The sequence below is a fragment of the Saccopteryx leptura genome, chromosome X, assembly GCF_036850995.1.
Source record: "Saccopteryx leptura isolate mSacLep1 chromosome X, mSacLep1_pri_phased_curated, whole genome shotgun sequence".
Classification (NCBI taxonomy): domain Eukaryota; kingdom Metazoa; phylum Chordata; class Mammalia; order Chiroptera; family Emballonuridae; genus Saccopteryx; species Saccopteryx leptura.
The window spans coordinates 30,452,751-30,473,959 of record NC_089516.1 but is presented as its reverse complement, the minus strand read 5'-3'; the positions used below and the strand labels follow the sequence as shown (position 1 = coordinate 30,473,959).

The following is a 21,209-nucleotide window of genomic DNA, read 5'->3' as shown; positions in this document are numbered from 1 at the left end:
TCTGAACAGAGGTTATAGCTGCTGAAAAAGCAGGGGAAGCATGTGGCCCTGGCATCTGCCAGGAAAATGGCTGGTGGTCAGGTTACTGGATCCCCGAGATACATTTTCCCAGTTTTAAAAGGGGGAAGAGTGAAGGACCCATGTGAGAGAAGGGGCAGGGCCCAGAGGCCCCATGTGAAATTGGCAATCCACTAGTTCCCTTTTAATGTGCAGTAGGTGTTGGCATTAGAAGGTATTAGCTGCCTATTTTATAGCAGCAGCAGCTAAGAGAAACATTAAGGAAATACAGGCCTTGAATTTGTTCAACCTCGCCAAGCCCAGTTAACTTGTTGAGGGGTTTGGGTGCGTCTTGTGGCAACAGACAGCACACTATGGTAATGTGCTGAGGTTGTATAATAAAGAGCTTTTTGCTATTTGCCTGTAATCGACCTTTACCATGGTGATTGGTAGAGACATCTGGGCTGTCTATCATGGATTGACTCCTAGACTGTGACCATAAGAGGACACAGGCTCCCCTGATGGATGGACACATTGCTCATGGACAGTACTATGAGAGACACTGATGGAAGGGCCTGAGGCACCTAAGGAAGTCCTCCTGCACTGGTTGTCATCCAGTTGCAGAGGTGCACCAAGGATACTTTATGGTTTCCATAGACACAGACTTGGACTATACAGGCCCTCCTACCTTCCATGGGTAAGGGGTTAGAAGTGGGCCTCCAGGTGACACCCTGGGCAAAATGCTCGGGGAGACATTGTGAAAGGTACCTTTGTAATTACTTTAATTGTTGCATAACTTTTGCTGTTGCTGTAGTCTCTGTTTTCTGATTGTGAGGCTCGCAACCTTAAACGGGTGGAATATGGGGCAAATGTGTTAGGCTTGCTGCCTGGGTTGTCAAGTGTAAGCGCTTTGCCTGATTATTGTGTGAGTATGTGGCAGGGACACGTCAGTATGGCCATTATAAGGTAATGGGTGCTTGTGATCAGAGGGATATCAGATTTGCAGATTGCTTGCTGACCACTGTGAGGGGCCACTTTGCTGTTTATTTGCCTGAGAGGCGGTTTCCCCTGCCTGTGTGCATTTTTGTTGTTGTGAAACTATAATAAGTGGAATGGCTCAAATCTTTTTGTCTCTGCAGTTCCTCTACTGTCTGCCTGAATCCAATGTGAATATGCTTAGCCTCGGCCACCGACATTATACAGCTATAAATCACATGATTTTGAGAAACTGGTATCAAACATACAAAATATCAAATTTTTACATTGATATATTGAACTAATAATATGTTGGATATTGAATGGACAGTAGTCGCAGCCACCATCAAAGCTGCCTCACTTTTGTAGGTATGCATTTAATATGGACAGATCGTAGAGAAAAAATGGAGCCAAAAATTAGTGGTCCATTTTCCTTTATTCTAGACTTGCACTCAGCAAGTGCATAGAAACAAACACACTGGGCTCCAAAACCCACTAATTCAGCACTCACAGAGCTCCTTACTCCAATGAGTTTCCATAGAATCAAAGGCTCCCACATTTTTGCATCTATTTTGGCTGCCTCTCTCCCCCACGTGGCCTCTCTCCCTCCCCTGGAACAATGTGATCACTCTCTCCAAAATGGACTCCTAGCTCCTCCTTTTAAAACCTTTTGGTTCAGAAGCCCTCTCTCAACAAACATAGCATAGCCAAGCCCCTTATCAAGCAAGAAAGCAATAAGCTGCCCCATGTGGGCAGCAGCCATCTTTAACAAAGTGAAGAAAATATATCTTATCTCCCCAACAGATATATTTGGCTAAATACAGGGATGGGGCTATGAAGGTTAAAGGGGTCAAATATATGGTGATGGGAGAAGATTTGATTATGGGTTGGGGGCACACAATGCAGTATTCAGATAATGAACCTTAGAATTGTGTACTTCAAACCTATATAATTTTATTAAACAATATGACTCCATTTAATTTAAACACTAGTGTCACCTCTTTCTAATAACTTTTTAAAATGTGTCTATTAGAAAACTTAAAGTGTCATTTGTGGTTTATTTTGTGCTGACAGTGCTATGCTTGACACTTGGATTGATAGACCATGAACACATACTTTTCCACTGAGAATACCAAGTGCCTCAAAAAATGCCTTGCTTTTTAGATGGCATTTCTCTCCCTCATGTCAGGCAAATTGTATTCACAGTAAGAACCTGTACTCCTCACTCCATCATTTCTGTATTCAGAGAGTATATCCTGAGCAGTGGAGAAATCATTATTCTAGATAGTGGTTACGATATTTTTCTTCCCATTAGAATCACCTGAGGGGCTGTAAAAGCTTTTAAAGTCAGGCTACACCCCAGACAAAGTAAACAGTAATGTGTGGATGTGTGACCAGGGTGTCTGGGTTTTTCAAGTTCCTCGGGTGATTACAATGTACCTGGGCTCACAAGGATTCCGAAATCTCACTTTATATGCCAAGGCAGGTGCTAGGGAACTAACAATAGGTGAATCTTTTCTCACATACATTTCTCTAAAGGAAGCAGGGTCACGGATTTCCTCCATTGTGCCCAGATGTCTGAATAAAATGTAGTTTCTTTATATTCTAGAATTGATTTAAATTTCCTCATGATTTTCTATCACTGTTTGGAAAAACAACAACACCAAAATCAACCAACCAAATAAACAAAAAGAAAAAAACCAACTTTGTTAACTGTGATGTTTCTATCTCAGCTAAATAAAATAGTGTATTTGGAAAAAGTGCCCATCTTAGACTTAAAATGCTCTCTCTTTCAGAATGCTTTCCCACCGTATTCCTTCACCTGAGTGTGGCACAGGGACTATGTACGACCTCATGGCAAAGGGGCAGGTGGACCTCCTTGCCTGAGGCTGGTCTTGGGGCCAGGTCAGGCCAGAGTTCGCTCACATCTGAGCTCTACACATCCTGCTGGAGTCTGCAGCCAAGGTCTGCAGCTGGTACGTCCTGTCCTCTGCTTGTCTCCTTAGCCTTACTCTGCTCACTGCCAGCTGCAGATGCCAGAGCTCACAGCATCGTCTCTTGGGAGAGGGCACAGTGAAGGTTGTCATCCCAGCCACACATGGAACCTCCCCTAGGTAACTCTTGGCTTCTGGAGATTACCCTGCATCTCTCTCTGTAGGCCCTCACCTACTCCTTGGTAATGCATGAGTCGGTGGGGCCCTAGACAAGCGTCCCTCAAAGTCACCAATTGGAGGATGCGAAAAGCCCCTGTACCCTTGGTATTCTCTCAGCTGATACAACATAACCCTTCCCAGGTTAGATCAGGACGCAGGGGCAGCAAGTTTCCTGTTCCAGATGCCCCATGCGAAAAGGTGCCCTCTCTGCTTTGCGACAGCAATGTGCCCTCAAACCTTGAGATTTGATTTTAGTGTGATCCAAAGGCACTTTGGGTATGTTTCTCTCACAGCAAAGCCTGGCATTCAACATCATCGCCTCAAATCAGTAAATCTTCTTTTATCTAACCTCAAATGGAAACACTAACTTTCTCTCTCAGATGTAGCTCAAAACACAGCCCTCTATTTCTCCATCCTGGCAGATGCTCCTCAGGGTGAGTAGGGACAGGGTCAGCCACATGGAAATGCAAAAGAGAAAAGCTCATAAATATGCATTTAAAGGTATGCTTATTACTCTTATTACTAGTGTACAGGAACAGTACTGAGTGCCAGTAGCAGTTCTGTGTGCTTTACATGAATTAAATCATCTTAATCCTGGTCACCACCTAATGAAGAAGCAGGCAAAGTGTGTAATTAAGTAACTTGTCCAAACTCACACAGCTGACAAGTCAACAAGGGATTTGATCTAGACCAGCTCCAGAGTCTGTGGTCTGAACTCTTCTCTCCTCCCACAAGGTGTTTTCCCCTGCATGGTCCCCACTGCTTTTCCTGGGGGTCACAGGGGTGAACTGCTGCACAGAGACATTCTTTTGACTTGTGAGTCCAAGGACCTGTCACTATTGAAGTGCTCTTTGGAAGGGGTTGCCGTACAATATTTAAAAAATAAGTAACTGCAGGAAGAAAACTGCAGTTGAGCTTAGTGCCTGTCATTAGCGCTTCCCTGCCACACTGAGTAATTTCTCACTGTCGGTTCAGATTCTTTGTTTCAGGCTCACTTGTATTCCGGGCACTTCTATTAACTCAGTGTGGCTTGTTATACAGTGTGCCCACCCCCACGCCTTAGCCTTGCTGATTGCTGCCTCCTATCTTCTTCTGTTTAGCAATATTACTCAATCCTGCACAATTCACACCATCTTTGGATGCAGTTATATGTTGCTTTCTGACTGTGTCCTACATGTGTGCTTTATTTCCTCAACCTCAGTATGAACTCTCTTTGGGGGACTGTGCCCCATATTAGACTCTCAGTGCCCACAGGTCCGGGCACAGCAGGGAGTGTGAAGTTGTGGTTCAGTAAACACTTTTGGAGTGATTCACTAGGTGAAAGATACATTACCGTCTCCACGTCTTCACTATTAATTCAGCTCCTTTCCCTAATTACTTGTTGCACAAAACCTCAAAATTTACATTGAATCGCTGCTTCCTTTATATTTCAAATACATGCACTGGGCCATGGTTAAAGTGCCAGGGTTGAACTTAGAGCAGCAATGTGTGTTCCTTGCTCACTGACTTTGCGATAGGCGCATTCATGCCTTTATGCCTCGGTCCCCACAAACACACTACAGGAATATAATTGTACTATTTCATAAGGGGGGTGTGAGGACTAGATGAGATAAATCACATTCACGGTTAGACTAATGCCTGGCAAGTTTTAAACACTCAGTAAATATCAGCTACAAAGAAAGGATGCATGTTCCTCTTTACCTTTTAATCTCTTCTAATACCGCCTGGTTTTTATACCTAAAATACGTTTACACAAACATGGAAAACACATATTTTACGTCTTTTCTTTTTTAAGATTTATTTATTCATTTTACAGAGGAGAGAGAGAGAGAGAAAGGAGGGTGGGAGGAGCAGGAAGCATCAACTTCAACATGTGCCTTGACGAGGAAGTCTGGAGCTTTGAACCAAGGACCTCAGCATTACAGCTCAATGCTTCTTCCCCTGTGCCAGCACAGGTCAGGCCTCAAATATATTCAGTTGTTTATCCATTCACTCATTTCCTCACATTGTTGCACAATACAACTGACTCTTCAATAGTCACTCTCTCCATGGACACCAGAAGACTGTGTTTGCTCAGCCAAATTCATAGTGTTGCCAGTTGCTCTGACGTGGGGCCCAGCCTGAGTTAAGGATGCTGTTTCCTGAACTTGCACTTGTTCTCATTTTCTCCTTCTCCTCTACTTTCCTTATTCTGTGACAGCATGTTTCTTTCTTCCCACTTCTTTCTCCTTCCAATCTTGACCCAACTCCGTTATACAGCTAACCACTTCCTCAAATATGCCCCTTGCAGAAATGTGGTTGAAGTTTCTGAATCATTCTCAGCACATAATTAAATGAACTACCTGGTACCTAACAAGCCAGCAAGACAAACCTGTGTTTGCCGTCCCAGGCACAGCATGATTTTGGGTTCGAGTGTGACTTGACTGTCCCCCATTCCCACGGTTTTGCTTTCCATGATTTATTTCACTTACTCCTGGTCAACAAGAGTCTGAACAAATTAAACAGGAAATTTCAGGAACAAAGAATTCAAAAACTATTTTGAAGCAAAGAGAAAGAGAGACTATATTCACATAATTTTAATCACTGTATATCATTATAATTGTTATATTTAATTATTAATTATTGTTCATCTCTGGCTGTGCCTAACTTATAAATTAAACTTCATCATAGTTATGTTTATAAAGGGAAAACATTGTATACATAGGGCTCGGTACTATCCATGGTTTCAGGCACCCACTGGGGGTCTCAGAACATATCCACCGAGGACAGGGAGGGACTACTGGCTATGGGCGCTCCCCAGGCTTTCCATCCTGCGTTTAGCTGCTTCCTAGAGGCACTGCCCAGGACTCTCCACCATTTCCTCTTCCTTATATGAGAACTCCGCCAAATATGAATAACAAACAGCAGCTATCCTCAGGGAGCCCATTCTGAGTGCTAGGCATTTTGTGATTCACGTGCATCCTCTCATTTCATCTTCAAAACAGGGCTGAGAAGTAGCAGTTACACATGTGGAAACCATGGCTGATGTTAAACAATCAAAGTCACGCAGCCAGGAAGCCGAAGACCTGGGGTTCAGAACTGACCCTCTAATTGTAACACCTTTACTCTTAACCTCCCACTCCCCTGCGTCCCTCCAAAACATCACATGCCCTTGCCTCAGCAGCTAGAAATAGAACAATGCCATCACCCTCTTGGCCACCGACACCCATAGTTCCCAGGTGTCACTCCTTCTCAATAACTGCTTATCCCAACTCTGCTGGAAAATCAGAGTTGGAGACTTGACCTTCCAGCCTGTCAAGGCTGTGTTCCTTTACTCTGGAGTCCTATCTCCAACAAGCAGGGAAAGAGCCCCAATAATACTCAGATAGGAAGTCAACCCAATGGCCATGGGCAGTTGAGCATACAGTGAGGTAGGTGACTCGGGCTGTCTGCAGTGCTGAGGAGCCAGATGAATATGGGCATTGGGGGAAAATACACAGCATGGCTTAGGAGGGAGCGTGTCCTCTGATTCAGAGCTGAGGTTTGGTTTCTCCCAGTCATCAGCAATTCCCCCACATCACGGGGAAGGGCCAGCTCAACAACTCAGAAATAAAGAACTTCTCCTTTGAGCAGCTGTGGAGGTATGGATAGGGGTCAGCTCTTCTGTAGGCTGGGTGAGCTATATGGACAAACCATTTCTGGGATGTGAGGCTTCCTGCAGAGACAGGTCCAGATTCTCTCTGAGTGAACTGGGGACAGATCTGGCATTTCAGCTGTTTTGGTTTTTGTGCTGCATGTACATCCCTGTCCAATGAAGAAGAGAGAAAAGAACTGATTGCCCTGATAGTTTTGGTTCTCCATGTGGTGAATTTATTGATCTGAAAATGGGTAGTCATGGAAACCGTGGGAGGCTTGTCCTGAGGGGCCCCACTAATCTGGTGCTGCGATCCATGTCTTTCATAACCCACTTTGTGTATTCTATCACCTGTGGGTTGCAAACTGTTCATGGGTCCCAAAATTCATTGAATGGGACACAAGCACAATTTTCTTTTAAAAATGAAGTAGACTTGATATTGAATCCAAAGGAAAATACCAGAGTTCCTTATACATATCAAATCATTATTCCTTGGGCTTTTATTTTCAGTTTTATTCATTTATGGGTGTGCTATGTCACAATATAAGATGTAGTCTAATTGTGGCTGTGGTCAAAATGTTTGTAAACTACTGCTAATCCACGTCTGATTTTGACAAGAAAAATTGTACTTTTTCCCACAGGGCATCTGTAGTAGTTAAACACTGACCACAACTCAAATAGCGAACAATAACAGAAGAGTAAGGTGCAACATAGTTATAGGATGGGCATACTATATATTGTATTTCCCCATGTATAAGATGCACTCTTTTTAGAAAATACTGCAGTCAAAAACTGGGTGCACCTTATTCAGTGGTTGTAGCTTTTTTTACTTCCATTTTCTGCTTTTTCACAGTTGTTTTTGAGCTCATTTTTGGAGATAGTGAATTGTCATCAGACACAGATGAGAACAAGCTAATGGAATGGCATGCGAGTTTTGACAGTGATGAGGAGTTTTATGAATTTTATGATCAATAAAACTAGTGTTCAATAACTTTATGTAATACTTTTGTTTTCCGAAATTTGGGCCCCAAAATTAAGGTGCATGTTATACGTTGGAACATCTTATACATGGGGAATTACAGTATATACAGCAAAGAAAGTGAATAAACTACAGTTACATGCAACAACATATACAGATTAATCTTAGTAACATTGTTTTGAACATAAGAAGCAAGATGAAAAAATAATGCCTCATCTATGAGCAATTTATAGAAACATTTAAAAGACAAAATTAAGCTCTATGACTTAGCCATGAACCCACTGGTGGTAAAACTTGAAAGGAAAGTGATAGTTACCTGAAACCAGGCTCGTGGTTACTCCTGGAAGGCAGAGGTGGGAGCGTAATTAGGAAGGAACATGCCAAGTGCAGGATTCAAGGGAACTGGCTGTGTTGTTTCTTAACCCTGCTGGCGTCACATGGGTTTAAGTTTAAAATAAGCAGTTATGTTACAGTATATGTTATATTGACCTGCAGCTATGCTTGTTTCATAAGTTTCAATATTTTTAAAAATACAGTTATCAAATTTGTATCTATTCTCCAATTTCTTTTTTATTAGTTGCTGCTAAGCATCTCCACAAGGAAAGGTTCAGAGAAACGATTATGCAAATGAAATGTCAGGGCCTGTTACTGCTAGACCAGCAGTGCTCAAAACAGATGTCAGTAACAGGGTGCTGGAGAAAGGAGAAAGGACAGCGCTAGGAGCCCCCGCAGTGCAGGAACCAGGAGACTGGGACACCGGGCAGCCTCCTCGTCTGCCACTGGTTCCCTTACCTCAACCCCTTGCAACAGCTGGTTAATTCTTGGTTCATTGCTATGAAGTTGTAAGCACTAAAAGATCTGTCTCAGCCAAGCGTATTTAAGAGGTACCACAAACTGGCACTGAAGTGTCGTCCATGTGAATATCCAGAGTATAAGGTAGAAGCAGAGAGAAAATTCAAAGCCTTCAAGGCATACGAGGCGCTATCAGATGCTAATAAACTGGACATCTATAAAAAAATGGCAAAGAATGATTAAGTGGAGGAGGTGCAAGTCATTTGGACAACCCAATAGAATTCACCTTCACAGTCCGGAAGCCAGATGATGTGTTCAAGGGAATGTTTTGGTGGAAGGGACCTGTCTTCATTAGACTTCTTCAAAGACACGATTGACAACTTCCTTGGGAATCTGAGAGTCCCCCAAGCAAGCAGGGGCCGTGGAACAGGCTATTCTTCTCTGCCTTCTGTCTTTTGCATCTTTTGCAGGAAGGTTTTTGTTGTTGTTGTTGTTGTTTTTTTGAGTCAGGATTTAATGCTCTTGGGTCGTTAGATCATAGAAGCCTCACTTCATTTTCTTCCATTGCAAATGGTGGTATTGGGTTGGGAAAATTCAAATCTGTTTTGTGCTATCACAATAGTTAATGGCAGGAAAATCACTACAAAGAGAATTAGCGAGACTGGTCAAGAAGTAGGGACATTGAAGACGGCCCGTTAAAATCAATGACAAATGGTAAGGAGCAGCTGCAGTGCTTACATATCAATAATTTGAGGCAGGAATCTATCAGAAATGTTAACTGGAAGAAGTCTCATTTGAAGATTCATAGGAACATTTTTTTTTTTTTTAAGATTTCAAAGGGACTTGGATTTCCAGATAGCCATACCCAATCTAGAGTGCTTAAACACAGCTCATTGAAGCCAACTGTCATAAACATTTAAGTTGATCGTTGGGACCAGAGTATAGAATGTTTTTTTCTTCTTGTCTTTAAAGTACTAAATCTCTTGCATGACTGGGCGTTGGCACAGTGGATGGAGAATCGGACTGGGATGCGGAGGACCCAGGTACAAGACCCCGAGGTCGCCAGTTTGAGTGTGTGCTCAATGGTTTGGGCAATAGCTCACCAGCTTGGACCGAAGGTCACTGGCTTGAGCAAGGGGTTACTCAGTCTGCTGAAGGCCCATGGTCAAGGCACATATGAGAAAGCAATCAATGAACAACTAAGGGGTTGCAATGAAAAACTGATGATTGATGCTTTTCATCTCTCCCGTCCTGTCTGACTGTTCCTATCTATACCTCTCTCTGACTCTCTCTCTGTCTCTGTTAAAAAAAATTGTAATCTCTATATTCCCTTTGCCTTTTTATTAACTGTATTCCAAGGTGGGCATTACATCCATACACTAACACCAGCACGGACCTTCTTTCTATGGTGTCTGAAATGTCAGCCATGTAGTGTCAGCCTTCTGTAAAGTTCATGTTGTGGGGACAAATCCTCTACAAAAGTCACTTCAATTTTATATCAATATTTATCCATGAAACATATTAATGCATCAACACTGGTACATGTCTGCTTTAATCTAAATCAGGGGTCCACAAACTTTTTACACAGGGGGCCAGTTCACTGTCCCTCAGACCTTTGGAGGGCTGCCACATAAAGTGCTTCTCTCACTGACCACCAATTAAAGAGGTGCCCCTTCCGTAAGTGCAGCAGGGGGGCCTGATAAATGGCTTCAGGGGGCTGCATGCAGTCCACAGGCCGTAGCTTGGGGTTGCCTGAAAATTGAGGATGTTGTCTAGATGTGCATGAAGCCAGCTGTGGGGAAAGAAGCTGTGAGGCTTGCTTGCTTGCTGGTTTACTCGCTGCAAGCACTTTAGGCAATTAGTGTGTGAGCATGTGGCAAAAAGCCACGTGTGTGTCTCTGAAAAGCTATGGGTGCTACAATCAGGGGTCATTCTCCCAGACCACATTGCCGCCCCTGCGAGGTGCCGTTTTCCTGATCCATTGCCCTCCACTGCAAAAGCAGGTTTTTCTTTGTGTATTTGTTCATCTCTCTTTGTAAGCCTCCAATAAATGGATATATCCCTATACTTTCCATCTAAACAGCTCCTCTATCATCTACCAGAATTAAATGTGAACCTGCCTGACCTTAACCACCCACACTACATCTGGCTACTTAGTAAGTTTTGACAATTATTTGAATATAGAATGTTAATCTTAGGTTTAAAAGGTATAGCTGATAAACTGGCTCTTAGTCCAGAGCCAGTTTACCAGCTATACCTTCCTGAAACAAAGGAAGGAAAAAAAAGAAAAAAGAAATCATAGTGACAATGGAAGTGTTCTACATTTGTGCAACCCAGTACAGAAGCCAATAGCTATGTGCTGCTATTGAACACTAGAAATATGGCGAGTGCAATGGAAAAATTACATCTTAAACTTCATTGACATTTATCTAATTTAAATCCACAAAGCTACATGTGACTAGTGCCAACCCTATTGATCCATTTTGCTTTGAATAATCAAACATACTAATGCTTTGGTTATGGACCCACCTCAATTGCAGTACTACCTCTGTTACTGCCCCCACGAGACTTCAGATGGGGTACTTGGTTTTCCTAATCCTCAGTATACTCATCTGTAGAATGAGGGATGATAAGAGTCACTTCTTAATCTTGATTTGAGTATTTTACTGAATTAATGAATGCAGACCACTTATCACAGATTCAGACAGTAGTTGATATTCAAGAAAGGTTTCTTTCCTCCCAGCCCTATGTGGTCATCTTTAAATTTTGTGACTTCCAAGCAAGGACTGGGTTAGAGATTTCAGATGATTTAGTAAACTGTGCCCTGCATTTCTCACTGCAGTTCAAAGGACCTATTTCAAGGCAGCAGGACCATCATTGCTACTATCTGCAGAGTTTTTTTTATAGTCAAACTCAGAGAAATATTCATGACCATGTTTCCAAGAGGAATGTGTATCCAAGCACTGGCTCAGCCCTTATAAATATAGATAAAGACCACCTACCCACACTCAATGTTTTTGACTTGTTTCTTAGAATCAAGTATATAAATTTGATCTTTAGGGAAAAGTATGCTTTATTTTTATCTTTCCCCCCAGTGAATAATTCATTGGTTTTCCTCTACTGGTATCAATATTACATTGTATTGTTACATATTATTTGTTACTTTAACTTATACTTTCTCTCAACATTTTATACTTCTGTATGTTTCTAATATGTCTTAAGATGTGAACAGAGTGGTTTCCCAATATGGCCATGGAGTAGGTGGACATTCCAACTCCCACATCCCAGAACCAAAGTGGATTACATCTTAATTTTGAGAATAGTCATCTTGAAAGACAAAATATGGACTAAACTAAGAGGATTCTACAGCCAAGGACCACCAAAGAACCCACACTGAGACTGGTAGGAAAGGTGAAGTAGTGGAAAGTGCTGCCCATTCCCAGCAGCGCGCAGCAGCCCGGAGGGACTCTTGTCATGGGGAGGATTGCATAGCCAGTTGTGGATTGTGGGTTTTCTACCCCAAAACTGGAGTCCCAGCCTAGAGCCCTGGAGCCCGGAAGAGGCAAACAAACTGTATTTGACAGAGAAAGGAGCCTAGATACTGAATGAGAGGAGACAGAACCCTCAGACCAGGCTCCATATTAAAGGGACCACACGGAGTACCTTTCTCACAGCTATCTGTCCAGGGCTCTGGGAGTGGGGAACACTGGGTGGATGGAGTTGCCTAGGGAGAATGTAGTCTTGGAAACAGAAGGGGAGACACTGAGAGGGATGGACACTCTAACTCCTGGGATGAATCACTCCCACATCTAAAGAGGACATTTTTCCTTGGAGCAGCAACACCAGCAAAAGGAATAAATTACCACTCCCACCAGAGGCTCTCCTGCTCCAGTCAGAACAGAGAGGTGCTTAGAGGCATGGCAGCACTTTAGGGACAAAGGTAGTGACTCCTGAGGTCTGAGCTATACCTTCCCCCACACTGCTGAGTGCCTGCTGGGGCGGGCGGGCCAGCAGTGGCGGGGCACGGTAGCAGAAGTCAGGGCAGTCCAAGTGAGTGCATGCCAGCCCTCCCACAGAAGCAGAGGCCACAGCAGGTGCTGCGGAGGTCTTAGCTCACATGCATACCTGCCTGTGGCGTGGGTCAACCCCTGGTGGCACCTGAGGACTGGGTGACAGTGAAAGTGGTCTGAATAGGTGTGCATGGGTCTGCCTGTGGCCTCTGGAGGGCCACTACGGAGTTCAGAGCTCACACGCAATCCATCTGCTGTGTGAGCCCACCTTTGCTGGCAGCTGGGGCACAGGCGTCCTCAGGGGTGGTCCAAGCAGGAGCACGTGAACCCACTAGGGCTGGCGAAAGCAGCAGAGGTCTCGGAGGTGGGCTTTCACCAGCAGCACCTGAGCCAGAACAGCCAGAGGTGGCAACAGCCATGGTGAGGGGCCAGTGGGCAGACTACACATTGCGAGCACAGAGACTACACTCACTGGACCCCTGAGAACACACTCTTCTGATTGTGGAAAAGAAGGAAAAAAACCAGAATAAAATAAAATAAATAAAAAGTCTGGATAGAAAGACATCTGAGGTGAAGGGGCAAACCACCTCCAATATTGTTCCTGATCACTGAATTACAGTACTAAGACCAACAAGGAACCAGCAATAATAGGCAGCAGAAAGAAGATCTCAGGGGAACTTGAACTTTTAAAGGAACTTCCCCCAGACAAAGAGTAGATAAAAGCTAGCCTATGAGTCCAGCTACTATTTACAATGGCCCTTTGCCCCAGCAATGGCCGTCAGAAGATCTGGATCACCTGTGGCTTCAAAAACATTGATAAGAGCAAGTCATAGGCAGTGACACCCACTGATCTGTGCCAGCATCTGGCCAGGGAGGTCCAAGGAAGGTACATCCAGTGGCCAGATATGGAGAGCATCAGTTCATGACCCAACAACCCTTGTTAGAGTGGTAGCTTAAGGAAGGGCTCTGTACACCTGACCTAGCTAAGACATAGACAATGGCAACACAAATAGCAAAAAGAATAGTGATAGCAGATAAGTAGCCCACAGCAGATTACAAACAACAGCTAATGCTAACCCAAGAAGACCTAAAAACAACACAACTGAAAATTGGAGACAGACAGTACCAACTCTAAACTGAACTAGCTACACAAGCAAAATAACCAAAGGAAAATTGTATACACAGACAAAATGGGAAGACAAAAAAATGTAATCCAAATGAATCAACAAGAGAAATCCCCCCCAGATGACGTCAGAGTAATGGCGGGGTAGGAAGCGATACCGATAAATCTCCCCCAAACCTCAACAAGATCTTCAACCAGAAACAGAAAAACCTATCCTTGGAGCCTCCAGATGTTTCGCAATACACCCAAAGGTATGATCGAGCAAAAAATTGGCTAAATATATAACCAAACCCCGAAGGAAATAGGGAGTAAGAAATGCTCCGCCTTCCTCACTAACCTAAACAGGGCGATTTTCACTGGAAACTGAGAATATAGAAACTAAGGCGGGCAAAGGGGGTGAATAGATCCAGGCCGCAGCACAGACGGCCGAACCAGGCTTTGGCACGGAGATCCAAGCCAAGGAAAAACTGTTCCTGTGACAACCCGGGCAATACAGCTAACACTCGCGCCAAACTCAGACAAAGAAAGACAAGCGGGGCAGCCATTTTACCTGATCCCCTGGTAGGCGCATAGTGGGCGAGAGATTCCTTCCAAACCCCCTGAGGGTGCGCCCATGTTACTCCACAGAGAGGCAGAGTCAGAGGCCTTTGTGTGGGCCGAAAGCCTCCGGGCTGCCCCAGCACCCGGGGAGAGCCGCACACGGGGAGGGAGCGAGAGCTAATTCCAACACTGGAACTTTTCAGTGCGGGCGGGAGGTTTCACTCAGAGGGCGAGACTCCAGCCTCACATCCTGGTCTGCGCGCACAGAGAGTGGGCAGGAAACTCCTCCCAGCACCTCGGGAGTGGGAGCCCGTGTTGTCCCACGGAGGGGCAGAGTCGGGGGCCTTTGTATGGGCCGAGGGCGGAGTCAAGGGCTGCCCCAGCGCCTTGAAAAAGCCGCACATGAGGACGGAGCGTGAGCCAATTCCAACACTGGAACTTTTCAGCACGGGCTGGGGATTTCACTCAGAGGGCGAGACTTCCGGTCTAACATCCTGGTCTGCGCGCGCAGACCCGCCCGTGTTACCGGACAGAGTGGCAGAGCCAGAGGTCTTTGAGTAGGCGGAAGCCCCGGCTGATTATGCTAGCGGCTCTGACTGACTGAGCCTTACCCAGAGCCCTGTGCTGAGTGGGAATAGAGTGGGGAGTTGCCAGCTCTTTGAGCCTCTTACTATCCAGGCAGAGGCAGCAGCAACCCCATAGCTGGATTCTCAGGCTACTACTTGAGGAAGGAAAGAGTAGGAGAGAGGCTCCTGGAACACGGACTCTCTCACTGTCGGAGCCTATAAATGCTAATGAGCCTCAACTGCCAACGAGACTGAAGCACAATACATGACATTGCCATAGAGACTTATCAACTGCAAACCTCTACCTGAGCGTGCCAAAGGGGCAGAACCCGGGGTACAGAGTCACCGACCAGGAAGAGGGAGAGAAAAGAAAAAGCAAGAAGATAACCTCTCAAAATCAGAATAATCCGCAGACTTTATAACCTATCCCATTTTATTATATTTGTTCGTTTGTTTCTCTTATCTTCATCCTTGATTTTTTTTTCTTTTTTTTTTCCTCCTCCAATTTGGTCGTTTAACTCCCTACCGGTCTTACTCTCTCCTCTCCTTGAAATACACTACCCATAAGTGTTACATCTCCCATTATCTTTTCTTTCCTCTTCCTTTCTCTCTATGAGGGTTGCACTCCAAAACCCTTAACTTTCTCTCTCTCTCCTCTTTTTTCTTTTTTCTTCTTTTAGTGGTTCCCTCTTTTTTTCTCTCTCTCTCTTTCTTTTCTCCCTCTATATTAGTTTCTTCCTTTCTCCTTTACGTCTCCTCTCATTCAAAACTCAATAACAAACAAATTATTTTATCTGGGACTCAAACTTATGTTTGTGGCATTTTGGGGGTTTTTTACTTCACCTTTTTAACTCACTAGCAGTGCTGCCATCCCTGGCTCTCTATTTTATCAAGCTCTTGTTCCACTAAATAAAATAGTAATTTTTTAATTTGTCCCCCCATTTTCCTGTTTCCCTCTTACTCCTCTCATCATAACTCTTAGTCAACCAACACCTAAAAGCAAATCATATTTTTCTTGATCCAAATTTTTTCATTATTTGCTTTTTGTGGGTCCATACTCGCCCCCTTTTTTAATTTATTGTTTATTTTTTTATTTTTTTTCTTGCCCCTTTATTACTTTTCCCCAATTCAGGCCCTCCATTACAGGCATTGTTTGTTCTATTAAATACAATATAATTCACAGTTCACAACAAGATTTTCTCAGGAAAGAGGGAAGAGGAGAGGAGAGAAAAAAAGGAGGGGGGGAATAATTTCCTTTTTTTTAATTTTTATTTTTCTTTATTTCATTATTAATTTTTAAAAAAAAACAACTTTTTTGATTTTTTATTTTTTTAACTTTTTATTTTTTATTAAATCTCATTAATACTACCAACAAAACCACCCTCAGATGCCATTAAGGAAGAGAATATCGAATATCATGGATACAAAAGAAAGAGAGGTAACACAGATAGATGAGGAAAAATCTATGGAGAAAAAATTTAATATATTGGAAACCTTGGAGTTAAATGACAGAGAATTCAAGATAGAAATCCTAAAAATACTCAGAGATATACAAGAAAACACAGAAAGGCAATTTAGGGAGCTCAGAAAACAACTCAATGAACACAAAGAATATATGTCCAAGGAAATTGAAACTATAAAAACAAATCAAACAGAGATGAAAAACTCAATTCACGAGCTGAAAAACGAGGTAACAAGCTTGGCTAATAGAACAGGCCAGATAGAAGAGAGGATTAGTGAAATAGAATACAAGCAACTTGAGGCACAACAGAGAGAGAAAGAAAGAGACTCAAAAATTTAAAAAAATGAGATAGCCCTACAAGAATTATCTGACTCCATCAGAAAGAATAACATAAGAATAATAGGTATATCAGAGGGAGAAGAGAGAGAAAATGGAATGGAGAACATACTCAAACAAATAATAGATGAGAACTTCCCAAGCCTGTGGAAAGAACTAAAGCCTCAAATTCATGAAGCAAACAGACCTCCGAGTTTTACTAACCCAAACAAACCTACTCCAAGGCACATCATAATGAAATTGGCACAAACCCATGGCAAAGAAAAAATTCTCAAGGCAGCCAGAAAAAAGAAGAATACAACATATAAAGGAAGGCCCATTAGATTATCATCAGATTTCTCAGCAGAAACTCTACAAGCTAGAAGAGAGTGGACCCCAATATTTAAAGTCCTGAAAGAGAGGAACTTTCAGCCACGAATACTATACCCATCAAAGCTATCCTTCAAATATGAAGGAGAAATAAAAACATTCACAGAACAGAAAAGATGAGGGAATTTATCATCAGAAACCCCCACTCCCGGAATTACTAAAGGGGGTTCTCCAATCAGATACAAAGAACAAAAAAAAAATAATAAAGCCACAAGTAAAAGCTCCAGGAAGAACACAATAAAACCAAATTTATACTGTGACAACAACAAAAAGAAAGGGGGGAGAGGATGGAGATTAACAGTAGCAAAGGACGATGGAGTGCAAAAGTACTCACAAAATAGTGCGCTATAATGAACAGGGTAGGAACCCTTTTCATTACCTAAAGGTAACCACCATTGAAAAAACCACCACAGAAGCACATGAGATAAAAAAGATAGCAACAGTGGAAAGATGTATGGAATGCAACCAAATAAAAACAAAAGATAAAAAAACGAAAGAGAAGGATCAAGCAAGACACAAAACTAACAGAAAGCAATCTAAAAAATGGCAATAGGGAACTCACAAGTGTCAATAATTACACTAAATGTAAACGGATTAAACTCACCAATAAAAAGACACAGAGTAGCAGAATGGATTAAAAAAGAAAATCCAACTGTATGCTGCCTACAGGAAACTCATCTAAGTAACAAGGATAAAAACAAATTCAAAGTGAAAGGCTGGAAAACAATACTCAAAGCAAATAACATCCAAAAAAAAGCAGGCGTAGCAATACTCATATCTGATAATGCTGACTACAAGACAACAAAAGTACTCAGAGACAAAAATGGCCATTTCATAATGGCTAAGGGGACACTGAATCAAAAAGACATAATAATTCTTAATATATATGCACCAAACCAAGGAGCACCAAAATATATAAGACAGCTACTTATTGACCTTAAAACAAAAACTGACAAAAATACAATCATACTTGGAGACCTCAATACACCGCTGACAGCTCTAGATCGGTCATCCAAACAGAGAATCAACAAAGATATAGTGGCCTTAAACAAAACACTAGAGCACCTAGATATGATAGACATTTACAGGACATTTAATCCCAAAGTGACTGAGTATACATTTTTCTCCAGTGTACATGGATCATTCTCAAGAATTGACCATATGTTGGGCCACAAAAACAACATCAGCAAATTCAGAAAAATCGAAGTTGTACCAAGCATATTTTCTGATCATAAAGCCTTGAAACTAGAATTCAACTGCAAAAAGGAGGAAAAAAATCCCACAAAAATGTGGAAACTAAACAACATACTTTTAAAAAATGAATGGGTCAAAGAAGAAATAAGTGCAGAGATCAAAAGATATATACAGACTAATGAAAATGACAATACAACATATCAGAATCTATGGGATACAGCAAAAGCAGTGATAAGAGGGAAGTTCATATCACTTCAGGCATATATGAACAAACAAGAGCGAGCCCAAGTGAACCACTTAACTTCACACCTTAAGGAACTAGAAAAAGAAAAACAAAGACAACCCAAAACCAGCCGAAGAAAGGAGATAATAAAAATCAGAGCAGAAATAAATGAAATAGAGAACAGTAAAACTATAGAAAAAATTAATAGAACAAAGAGCTGGTTCTTTGAAAAAATCAATAAAATTGACAAACCCTTGGCAAGACTTACCAAGGAAAAAAGAGAAAGAACTCATATAAACAAAATCCAAAATGAAAGAGGAGAAATCACCACGGACACCGTAGATATACAAAGAATTATTGTAGAATACTAAGAAAAACTTTATGCCACTAAATTCAACAATCTAGAAGAAATGGATAAATTCCTAGAACAATACAACCTTCCTAGACTGAGTCAAGAAGAAGCAGAAAGCCTAAACAGACCTATTAGTAGAGAAGAAATAGAAAAAAACCATTAAAAACCTCCCCAAAAATAAAATTCCAGGCCCTGACGGCTATACCAGCGAATTTTATCAAACATTCAAAGAAGACTTGGTTCCTATTCTACTGAAAGTCTTCCAAAAAATTGAAGAAGAAGCAATTCTTCCAAACACATTTTATGAGGCCAACATCACCCTCATACCAAAACCAGGCAAGGATGGCACAAAAAAAAAAAAAAAAAACTACAGACCAATATCTCTAATGAATACAGATGCTAAAATACTAAACAAAATACTAGCAAATCGAATACAACAACATATTAAAAAAATAATACATCATGATCAAGTGGGATTCATCCCAGAATCTCAAGGATGGTTCAACATACGTAAAACAGTTAACATAATACACCATATCCACAAAACAAAGAAAAAAAAAACACATGATCTTATCAATAGACGCAGAAAAGGCCTTCAATAAAATACAACACAATTTTATGTTTAAGACTCTCAACAAAATGGGTATAGAAGGAAAATATCTCAACATGATAAAGGCCATATATGCTAAACCATCAGCTAACATCATATTAAATGGCACTAAACTGAAGGCTTTCCCCCTTAAATCAGGAACAAGACAGGGATGTCCACTCTCTCCATTGTTATTTAATGTGGTACTAGAGGTTCTAGCCAGAGCAATCAGACAAGACAAAGAAATAAAAGGCATCCATATCGGAAAAGAAGAAGTAAAGGTATCACTTTTTGCAGATGATATGATCCTATACATCGAAAACCCCAAAGAATCCACAAAAAGACTACTAGAAACAATAAGCCAATACAGTAAGGTCGCAGGATACAAAATTAACATACAGAAGTCAATAGCCTTTCTATATGCCAACAATGAAACAATTGAGAATGAACTCAAAAGAATAATCCCCTTCACAATTTCAACAAAAAAAAAATACTTAGGAATAAACATAACAAAGAATGTAAAGGACTTATATAATGAAAACTATAAACCATTGTTAAGAGAAATTGAGAAAGATATAATGAGATGGAAGAATATTCCTTGTTCTTGGTTAGGAAGAATAAATATAATCAAGATGGCTATATTACCCAAAGCAATATACAAATTTAATGCAATTCCCATCAAAATTCCAATAACATTTTTTAAAGAAATAGAGCAAAAAATCATCAGATTTATATGGAACTATAAAAAACCCCGAATAGCCAAAGCAATCCTAAAGAAAAAGAATGAAGCTGGGGGCATTACAATACCTGACTTCAAACTCTATTATAGGGCCACGACAATTAAAACAGCATGGTATTGGCAGAAAAATAGACACTCAGACCAATGGAACAGAATAGAAACTCCAGAAATAAAACCACATATATATAGTCAAATAATTTTTGATAAAGGGGCCAAGAACATACAATGGAGAAAAGAAAGCCTCTTCAATAAATGGTGCTGGGAAAACTGGAAAGCCACATGCAAAAGAATGAAACTGGACTATAGTTTGTCCCCTGTACTAAAATTAACTCAAAATGGATCAAAGATCTAAACATAAGACCTGAAACAATAAAGTACATAGAAGAAGACATAAGTACTAAACTCATGGACCTGGGTTTTAAAGAGCATTTTATGAATTTGACTCCAATGGCAAGAGAAGTGAAGGCAAAAATTAATGAATGGGACTACATCAGACTAAGAAGTTTTTGCTCAGCAAGAGAAACTGATAACAAAATAAACAGAAAACCGACTAAATGGGAAATGATATTTTCAAACAACAGCTCAGATAAGGGCCTAATATCCAAAATATACAAAGAACTCATAAATCTCAACAACAAACAAACAATCCAATAAAAAAATGGGAAAAGGACATGAACAGACACTTCTCCCAGGAGGAAGTACAAATGGCCAACAGATATATGAAAAGATGCTCATCTTCTTTAGTTATTAGAGAAATGCAAATCAAAACTGCAATGAGATACCACCTCACACCTGTTAGATTAGCTCCTATTAACAAGACAGGTAATAGCAAATGTTGGAGAGTCTGTGGAGAAAAAGGAACACTCATACACTGTTGGTGGGAATGTAAAGTAGTACAACCATTATGGAAGAAGTATGGTGGTTCCTCAAAAAGCTGAAAATAGAACTACCTTATGACCCAGCAATCCCTCTACTGGGTATATACCCCAAAAACTAAGAAACATTGATACGTAAAGACACATGCAGCCCCATGTTCATTGCAGCATTGTTCACAGTGGCCAGGACATGGAAACAACAAAAAAAAACCCGTCAATAGATGACTGGATAAAGAAGATGTGGCACATATACACTATGGAATACTACTCAGCCATAAGAAATGATGGCATCGGATGATTTACAACAAAATGGTGGGATCTT

General features: G+C 41.5%; 1 pseudogene; it reads left to right on the top strand.

The window, feature by feature from the left end:
- The first annotated feature begins 6,142 nt into the window (after positions 1-6,142).
- LOC136386280 (dnaJ homolog subfamily B member 6-like) lies at positions 6,143-12,943 on the top strand (annotated as a pseudogene).
- The last annotated feature ends 8,266 nt before the right edge of the window (positions 12,944-21,209 follow it).